The sequence below is a fragment of the Castor canadensis genome, chromosome 14, assembly GCF_047511655.1.
Source record: "Castor canadensis chromosome 14, mCasCan1.hap1v2, whole genome shotgun sequence".
NCBI lineage: Eukaryota > Metazoa > Chordata > Mammalia > Rodentia > Castoridae > Castor > Castor canadensis.
In genome coordinates, this window is record NC_133399.1 from 48,066,331 (window position 1) to 48,076,661 (window position 10,331).

The 10,331-nt window shown below is 38.9% G+C and overlaps 2 pseudogenes; one reads left to right on the forward strand and one right to left on the reverse strand.

Moving 5' to 3' along the window:
• Window positions 1–302: 302 nt before the first annotated feature.
• Window positions 303–1,527, reverse strand: LOC141416414 (transcription factor 7-like 2 pseudogene; annotated as a pseudogene).
• A 960-nt stretch (window positions 1,528–2,487) lies between these two features.
• Window positions 2,488–4,892, forward strand: LOC109676470 (fatty acid desaturase 3 pseudogene; annotated as a pseudogene).
• The last annotated feature ends 5,439 nt before the right edge of the window (window positions 4,893–10,331 follow it).

A 10,331-nucleotide genomic window follows, 5' to 3' on the forward strand; every position in this document is an offset into this window, starting at 1 on the left:
GTATGTATATATTTAATGTATGTATATATTTATGTTATATATATATATATTTTTTAACACTACAAAGACTTTAAACAGATGTTGATAAAAATTTCGGTAGAATCATGAGGTTGTTCTCTCATCTACATATTTAAAAGGAGATATTAAAATAAGAATGGGTCATATATTGACCAATGAACTAGATAAACATCAACTCATGTAGCCATGTGGCACAAAATTAAGAGTACAAAACAAAAGTTTTCAGAGTGGAGTGAGGGTCAAACCAAGAACCTGGAAGACAACACTTAGGGCTGACTCTAAAGCTATTCTAACGACTTGGTTATGAGGCACAGAGTTTGGGGCTGGATCCCAGCCAGTGAGTTGTGGAAATATAAGGAAGATGTTGATGGCTGTGCGAGAGATGAGGAGGGGAAGATGCAAGGCAGCAGGTGGCAGGTCCAGGGCCCCCGTTGGGACAGAGGGCAGAGGACTTGCCATGGGCGGCCTCGGCCAGCAGGAGCACAGGTGGTGGAGGCATCATGGACAGGTGGGCCAGGGGGTCAGGCTTCAGGGACAGGGACAGAGGCTGTGTCTGTTCAGTCTGTGACTTGGCGTCTGGCGTGGAGAGCCTAGTAGGTGCAGGGACCAGGGTGGCGAGTCTAGTATGCGTCCATCTGAGGAGGGTGGGCTGAGGCAGGGTTTGCACCATAAACTCTGTGGGTCAGCTGGAACAGAGCCCGACACTTCTTTGGGGTATTTGCATCTGCAGGGGCCTCACCAGTTTGTCTGTTGATCAAGGCACTCAGCCACGACCTTGGCTCTCATTTCTTTCATATACAACATGAACGCATTAAGGGGCTTCTTTATGTGGGGCTTCTTCTTTTCTTCTTCCTTTTTGGAGGCCTGATGCTTTGAGCTATGGAGTAAGCTGACGTCACTCTGTGAGGATTCCTGTTTGACTGTTGCTGTGACTATGGTACCGTGGGGTATGTCTGTTGTGTGTAGAGTACGATGTGGTGGAACCATGTGGAGAGGGAACCTAGAAGACAGAAAGCTGGACATGGAAGCATTGATGGGATAGGGCTGTCTGAATCCTCCTGTTGTGATTGGGTACTCTGGTTGACCTTGCTGTGGTACTAACCATCCTAACGGATGGGGGATTTGTCCTATGGTTCTGGGTGATAGCGGTTAATATGGAGATATGTCTGGAGGGTGCAAAGGCCATGGGATTCCTGTTTTGGGGTCCAAGTCAGCTGGTAAGTGGGGAGGTGGGTTCCCTGGGGTGAAGTGTTCATTGCTGTAGGTGATGAGAGGCGTGAGTGGGTGAACAGGATGGGGGTACTGTACCACTGTCACCACTTTGTTCGTGACAATGTGCGCTGGCGATGGTGAGTGGTCATCCTTTAGGGCTTGTCTGCTCTGGAGGCTCCCTGCCTGGACACCAAGTAGAGGCCATTTCATCTAAAGATAGGTTAAGGCGGTGGGCGAGAGAGATCCCTTGGGGAAGTAGGGGCTCCTGAGGTCGGGAATCATGATGAAGGACTAGCCAGGATAAAGTGGCCCCTTAAAGAGCCCTCCATCTTGCCTTTTGGCGGCTTCCTCCAAACTCTCCCGGGATTTATCCTGGAACCTTTTGGAGCGAAGTGGAGGCCTTCTTTCTGCCTCGGAATCAGAGGAGCTATTCTGATTCGTTTCTGATTCATTGCCTGGAGACGACTTTACATCAGCGAAGTCCCTCTCTGCAAAGTTGTCCCAGCTCTACTCCTCCTGCACACCCTCCTCTTTGAAGGAAATCTAATTATGTTATCTTTCTGCCCAGTTCCAATCACTAACAACTTGAAATCCCCAATTAAATCTGTCTGCCTTCTTACTTGAAAAACCTCACTATGACTAAATTGTCTTAAGGTTTTTATTAATATAGAAACCTGATTTGAAGTTATGGTGACCATTAAGAAGTTTTTTCTCAGTTAGATCTTAATTGTAATGAAAACCAGCACCAATACTTTAAAAAAGTCAGAATTTTACAAATTTATGGCCAATTTTTATCTTGAAAAAATAAATTTGACATCTCAAAATATTCTAAAGAGTAAATTTGTTTCCATGAAGTTATTCATTTTGTTCTTTTATTATTGACCTCTACTAATAAATGATACTCACTCACTCTGATAGAAAATTATTCTCATTTCACAATAATTACCTTGCCATAAACTAAGAAAGTCTTAGTCCATAAAATATATTTAGTTACAATATATTTTTTGAATATTATACAATACTTTTGCAATTGCCCAAAAGGTTTATATCTATCAAAATGGGATTATGATATTCCTGAGTGACTTAATTTTCCAAGTATTTTTATTGCACAATATTCATTCATTCATTTTCAAAATATGTCTTGAAGATCTCTTAAATACCAGGCACTGTTCTATGCAGAATAGATGTAGTAACTAAAACAATAAAGTCCCTATGCATCATTGGCTTTATATTATGAACGAGGGAAGGTAGATAATAATGGGTAAATAGAGTCTAGTAATTTTATGCTAATTGTTTTGGAGAAAAACACAATAGGGAAAACTGGCTAAAGATAGTCAGATGGGCTGAGGTTCATATTTTATATTATGTAGTCAAAATGTTCTGATTAAGAGAAAGAATTAACACTAATTTTATAGGGAAAATAGAATGGAAATAATTAGCTATGAAAGAAAATTGGCTCATAGAGTAAATGAAATGCTAGTAGCATAAGGGATTGGAGAGGCTAAGAGCAGCCTAGGGCTGCAATGGAGCATACAGCGAAGAGTCCAGCTAACTTCCAAGACTGAGTGAGATCCAGTCCTTGCTGGAAAGGGCATGTGTATGGCTTGTCTCATGGCAAAGAAGTCACTATGGAGCCACACCAGAGGAATTTGCTTGAAATCTGTCCTCAAGGTCTTGAGCAAATTTTTTCATTCAGAGACATCTAACAACAGGCACTGAACTGAAGAATCACTTGAGCAGAGTTCTGAGGAAAGTTACTGTTTTCTGGGTATGGCAGGTGACCTTGCTGGTGTTGTAGAGATGAGTTGTGCACAGTAGAAGGATATGCTTCTGCATGGTCCAAAACAAACACAAAATTCACTAGCACAAGGCAGTGCATAGAAAAGCATCCCAGAACCAGGAAGCAAAACTCTTTCCTCTTGCTACATCTCTCCAGTTATCTCTATTAACAAACTGTCCCTTTTCACAGATTACTCAACTAATAATGGTTTGAAGCTTAAAGCAATAACTGACAGACATGTAGAAAAGAATCATGAAAATTTGTTCTGATGAAGTGAAGACCCTGAAGAAATAAGAGAGTAGGTTATGCACATATCTACGGAAAGAGCATTCCAGAGAGATGAAGCAAGTGTAAAATGGCGTAACTCAAGAATGTGTTTCACATATTGTGACATAACAAGGATGTCAGTTTTTCTGGAGCAAGCAAAAGGAGAAAGATGTAGTTGAATATGACTTCAGTCAAGTAGCAGGAGCAGAAGTAAGACTAAATAAGGAATATGTGTTTAATTTTCACTGAAAAGAGAAGCAGGTTTCTCTTGGTGTCTTGCTTCGACCTCACCATCATCCCGGGGCCCCAAGGACTTTTACATGCAGCAGTGGGTGGGAGACAGGGGAGCCTCTGCCCATCTTCTGCTGGGAGCACATCTGTCGGCATGACCTGCCAGGCAACAAGTGGCTGGACATTGAGCACAACATCAGCTGCTGGGTGCAAAGGCACCCAAGGGGCAGCCGCCTCATCGGCCACCACAGTGCAGAGGCCGCCAAGGATGCTTTCCATGCCTTCCACCAAGATCTCCATTTTGTGCACAAGTTCCTGTGGCCCCTGCTGATAGGAGAACTGGCCCCAAAGGAGCCCAGCCAAGATGGAGCTCAGAATACCCAGCTGATCAAGGACTTATGAGCACTGTGCCAGATAGCCAAATGCATGAAGCTGAGGCTGATCCCATCTTCTTTGCTCTCCTGCTGGGCCACATCCTAGTTATGGAAGTGCTGGGCTGACTCATCGTCTACCTCCTGGGCTCTGGCTGGGTGTCCAGCACTCTTGTCACACTCATCATGGCCATCTGTCAGGCTCAGAACTGGTGTCTGCAGAAGGACCTGGGCCATGCCTCCATCTTCAGGAAGTCCCGGTGGAACCAGGAAGCCCAGCAGTTTGTGATGGGGCTGCTGAAGGACTTCTCTGCCCACTGGTTGAACTTCTGCCACTTCTAGCACCATGCCAAACCTAACATCTTCCACAAGGATCCGGATGTGACAGTGGCACCTGTCTTCCTCCTAAGGGAGTCATCTGTGGAGTAAGGCAAGAAGAAACACAGATACCTACCCTACAGCCACCAGTACCTGTACTTTGTCCTGATTGGCCCATCACTGCTCACCCTGGTGAACTTTGAAGTGGAAAATCTGGCATATATACTGGTGTGCATGCAGTGGACAGACTTTTTCTGGACCACCAGCATCTACTCCTACTTCTTCTTGTCCTACATCACCTTCTACAGTGTCTCTGGGGCACTCCTCCTCTTTGTTGCTGTCAGGGTCCTGGAGAGCCACTGGTTCATGTGGATCATGCAGATGAACCACATACCCAAAGAAATTGGCTATGAGAAGCACCGGGACTGGGCCAACTCTCAGCTGGCAGCCACTTGCAACGTGGAGCCCTCACTCTTCATTGACTGGTTCAGCAGGCACCTCAACTTTCAGGTCAAGCACTATCTCTTCCCCACAATCCCGAGGCACAGCTACCACAAGTGGCCCCTCTGGTCAAAGTACTGTGTGCTAAGCACGGCCTGTATTATGAGGTGAAGCCTTTTCTCACTGCCTTGGTGGACATCATCAGGTCCTTGAAGTCTGGCAATGTCTGGCTGGATGCCTACCTCCACCAATGAAGGCAGCATCTGCCTGGGCAGAGAAGGGATAAGGGCCAGGGCCCCAGCAATCACTGAGCCACCCCAGGTAAGATGTACAGTCCCACCCTCACCCCACCATGGTGTACCCTGCCTGCCCACCTGGTCCTGTCATCTTCCCCAGTCAGCAGCACTATGGCTGTAGCTCTGTGCCCAACAGGACCAGGGGCAGAGGGAGGGTACTCAAAGCCACATGGTGAGCACAGCATCTTTTCCAAGTATAAAAACCAACTTAGGTATATTTTAAAAAAAGAAAAGAAGCAATTCAATAGTTTCTAACAGAGAATTAATTAAGATGGTATCTGTTCAGATACCTGATTACTTTGTTGAAAATAGAAAATGTAAGTGGAAATGGTGGTCGGTTGTCAGTATTCTAACTCACATGTACAGGTACACACATACAATGATGATACCACAGAAACAGAATGAAAAAATATGCACAGGTTTAAAGAAAGTGCTATTGTATTTTGTAAAAGAAAGTAAGTGTTAAAGATAACTCCATTTTGGTCTTACTAAGTAGACAAATAGAATTGTGAATTCTGAATGGGAAGACAAGATGTTTTGAATGGAATCAGTTTTCTTTTTACACATCCTGATTGATAAGTCTATCTGTAGAGATACCTGGAAGTTATCAACTGTGATAAATTTGTTTGGTTCAATCAGAATTTTCATGATTGTCCTTTTTGTGCAATAGCATTATAATTATAGGTGACCTTTAATAGTGCTATTTAGTGAATGTGACTATATGAAAGGCTGATTATCAGATAAATTCCAGAAAGAAGAATGTGTCAGTCACAATAATGTAGAAAAAACCATTTTTTCTTTCTGTTTTAAAATTATTCATATTTTAAAATAGAAATTATCATTATATGCATCAATGTTGATGGAAATAAATGAGTAGAACAAAAAATATGATTTGACATGGGAGGCATAAATCTAATGAAATTTTATACACAAAAATGCTAACATAAAATGCAAACGTGTTAAATTTCTTTCCATTGCTTTTTGATGACATGAGGTGTTTGAGAAGAGAGGATTATAATGTGGGGAAATTTGGGGGAAAGTGAACAATGTAACTAAACATTAAGGTTGCAGAGCAGCACCAGATTGCTGCTCTGTCTTCAGTTGACACACATTGTTCTCTAGATAAATTTTTTTATCAATGAAGAAGGAGAGAAAGAGGAGAGTTATCTTATCAGAACTGGCTTTTCCTTTTTTCAGTAAATAAAATATATAGAAAAAGAGAAAAAGGTCAAAATCATTTCCACAGCAGAAATTGTATTCATAGATTGCTGAAAATAAATAAATAAAAGGTAGATGAATAAGAAAGAGAGGATGACAAAAAAAGTAGTTAAAGTGTAGTTAAGTAGTCTGGTCTTATTTATTTATTTATTTTGGCATTAAGATGATTTTGTTTTTCTTGGACATTTTTAACAGAATGATGACAATTACTAAGAATGCATAAAGATTTATGTAAAAAAGAATGAAGGCAAGGGTTAATTTTGAGACCAGAGTTGAGTATTTGAGGTCAAGAAATTTTCAAAAAGTAACATAGATGAATGTTTTAGTGTGATAAATGGCTCTTACTGAAAAGGAGGACACTAGGATTACATTATGAAGAAGGAGCAGTTGTGAGTAATAATAAGACTTCAGGTACCACCATGGAATTTCTGGATAGATAAGTCAGAACAGATAAAATGACCATTTCTGTAGAGTCCACAAAAACTGAGAAGTTCATTTATTGATAGACTCATTACTGTTGATATTAAAATCATAAAAAGTTATGAAAAGAATACATTTTGAAACCAGTACTCTAAGTTTTTAAATTATGAAATTGTGGACAGTGGGCTTTGCTTGCAATCCTGTAACTGGAACAGAAGCTCCTGCAGGTTATTCTTGAGGATGAAGAAGTTTAAGTATTTACTACCTTAAATGATTCATATGCAAACCAATGGTCTTTGATTTTTATCAAAATTTTTGTATTTGAATAAATCAAAGAAGTGGGAAGTGGATGTGTTTTTGAGAGATAGCTATGTGATGTCATAAGCATATGAAAACACAGATATACATCCAAACAGGAACAATGAGATTCTTTGACTTTCTTTGGTGGTGGTGTTGCATAGATGCATTTTTTCCAATTCTTTCAGTTTATCAATAAAGTTAAATACCAATTAATGTTTAGTAGAAATGAATGGGAAATGTGGAAGGACACAGTGATGGAATTCTGTGCCTGAATTTCTGCTTAAAATCGACCCTTCTTACACTTGCTAGGTTTCTCTCTTTTAATTTCTGCATTTTTGCCTCTAAAAATATAGATTTACACTTAAAATTCTGCCATTTTAAATTAGAATTTTAAGTTGAAATGCATCATTCTGTCATTTTATTGGAAACATATATATAGCATATATATATATGATATACAGTAGTCCCTACATATATAGGCTATATATATATACATATATATATATATAGATATATATACATATATACACACACAATGGATAGATATACTATGGCTATCATATATATATACATATATACATGATATATATGTATATACATATATGTATATACATATATACATATATGTATACATATATGAGGGCAGAAAAGCTAATCCAATTGCATTAGAAGTTTAGTGTTAAAGTCATTTTAGACAGTAAATACTAAATTCTTATTAGGGAACTTACATTTTCATGATGTTGAATTTAATTTAATGATTGCTGTTACTCATGAATAATTTAAATAACTTAAGCTACCAAAGAATGAAAAGTGTAAATCAGTGAGAAGTCATGCCCTGAAATACGTGTTCCTCTTTAATCCAAAACAATGTGATAATCCAGGGTCTCTGGTTTAGAATTTTCCTTGTCACTCACTGAGTGTGTCATCCTTGGCAGTTATTTACCTCTCTTTGCTTCACTTTTGTCATGTATAAACTAGAAATCATTGCTGTTTACCTCATCCAGTTGTTACAAGGAAAAAGTTGTATAAAATATTTATATTTCTTACAATAAAGATAATGTTATTGTTAGAATTCCATTAATATTAAATTTCACAGCAATCTTTCCAACAGATATTCATTCCTATTATTGTATCATGCAGCTGATAAAATTATTTAATTATTAACGATTTATGTAACTTGAATACTGTCACATACACTGTGAGTGTTTGTGAGTGCCATCACAAAGCTGTGAGTGTGCAAGATTCAAAGTCAATTCTGGCTTACTCCAGTCTCTGCTGTGTTATGACACTACTGTGTGCTCCCATCTTCGTGTTCCCATAGTCATAATGTACTTTCACTTAGATTATGACTCAGATGTGAAAACTGAAATCTTCACATTATGTTTAGGCAATTTTAAGAACATGGAAAAATTTAGAAAAAGAAAAAAGTAATAAAAAGAGAGAGCTCCTAAATATACAAGTTTAAAAATTGTAATGTGTGATATTTAAGCTGGGAATCGATGAAGCATATATGTTAACAAGCTTTAAATATGACTGAGTGTTGCTGAAGGTCGTCAGAAAATATACCAGATAAGCTCTCATTTACAAAATATGAGGTGAGATAAGATCTTAAAAAGGAAAGAAGTGGAAAAGTGAGCCAGTGAAAACTCAATGCACTTAAAGCAATGTTTAGTAATACATGAGTAAAATGAATTTGTGAATGTATATTTCAAGAGAAAGCCTATAATCAGATCTAAAAAGGTGATTTGGAAATAATATTCAAAGATCTCAACTTGCATCTATATTCAGGATGTATCTTCATGTTTTAAGAATGTGGATTTTAATTTTTTTTAATTTATATTTTAAAGGTTACATAAAACATTTATATTGAGCATAAGGCCAGGTGTGGTGGCTCATGTCTATATTATAAGCTACTCAGGAGGCAAAGACTGTGAGCATCATGGTTCAAAGCCAGCCTAGGCAACATATTAATGAGACTTCATCTCTATTAATAAGTTTGGTTTGGTAGTTCATGTCTGTAATCCAAGCTACCTGGGAATTATAAATAGGATGACTATAGTCCAGGCTGGCCTAACAAAATTGAGAGACATTATTTAAAATGTATGGCCTACAGCATCCAGGGAAAAGGTGGCCACCCCTGCAGTGTTCCTGCTGTTATGGCTGGTGTGATGCTTGAACACATCAGTGGTCAGGTCTTTTCGAAGCTTGTGAGGTCCCTGTTCAGGTAAATGGCGTCGAAGTTTGCTATACCACTGCTCTTCATTCTGCTGTGTCTGAACAGAATAAATGGGCAAAGGTAGAAAAGGAGATACTGAGAACAACACAACTCCTGAAGGACCTCAAATTGTCTACCTCTGTTCAGAAAGCCAAGATTAAGTGTCCCATTAAAATGAAAAGCTGGGGTTTGAATTCAGAACCACATTCTACCACTTGAACCCTTTTTTGTGTTGGGTATTTTTGAGACAGGGTGTTGTGAACTATTTGCCCAGGCTGGCCTCAATCATGAACCTCTTGTTCTCTGCCTCTCAAGTAGCTAGGATTACACTGGCACCCATCCCTTGTGATGTTTTGATACATGTATATACGATAAAATGTTTTTGTGAAAATATTTAAAATTTTTTAAAGATAAAAATAAAACAGAAATTTATGAATAAATGAAATATGAAAACCTTCTTCTGGAAAATGCTCACTAACTCTACACAACAGGGTTATGAATTGTCAAATTTAGCTTACTAATGAAAGATATGAACGCTTACAATTAGAAGTGCTTTAGAATCAGAAATATTAGTCAGTGCTTCAGCATAAGATGGAAAGTACGTAGCTACATTTTTAATAGGACCAACAAAAAACTCAGTAAGTTCTTACTGGGACAAATTATGCAATATTCACAAAGAGGAGGGCTGTGTTAATAAAATCAAGAGCAGTTTTAATACATTGCTTAAAAGTTAGAAGATCAAAGTGCAGTATTTGGGGAACTTTCCACCTATCACTGAATTTGAAAGGGATAGAATTTTTTGGCCATATTCTAGTTTACCAAGTCATAATTCTTTCAATTATGATAATGACAAGCATTTATATAAGGTAATACATGATCATGATAAATACAGTACTTTTACCCCATGGACTATTCTTATTTGTGATTTAGCACAAGAAGCAACCATCCTCTCTCACTAAAAATTCATTCTTTCAACATCATGGGGTTCAGAGCATGCTATCCTCAAACCTGGTTCCTTGTATTGAACTGAGAAAGGCAGGCACAAGAAGGACTTTCTGACCTTGCTACACCCAGAGGAAAGTGGAACCATTACCTTGGAGATGGGGGATACAGAGGAGCCATAGCTAACATTGTTCATGAGCCTGAGTTCTTACCCAGTAGCATCCCTTTGTACCTGCCACATTTTTGTACATCTTTCTCCTCTTCCTCAAATCTAGTGTAAAGACAATTATGCTTATGACTTT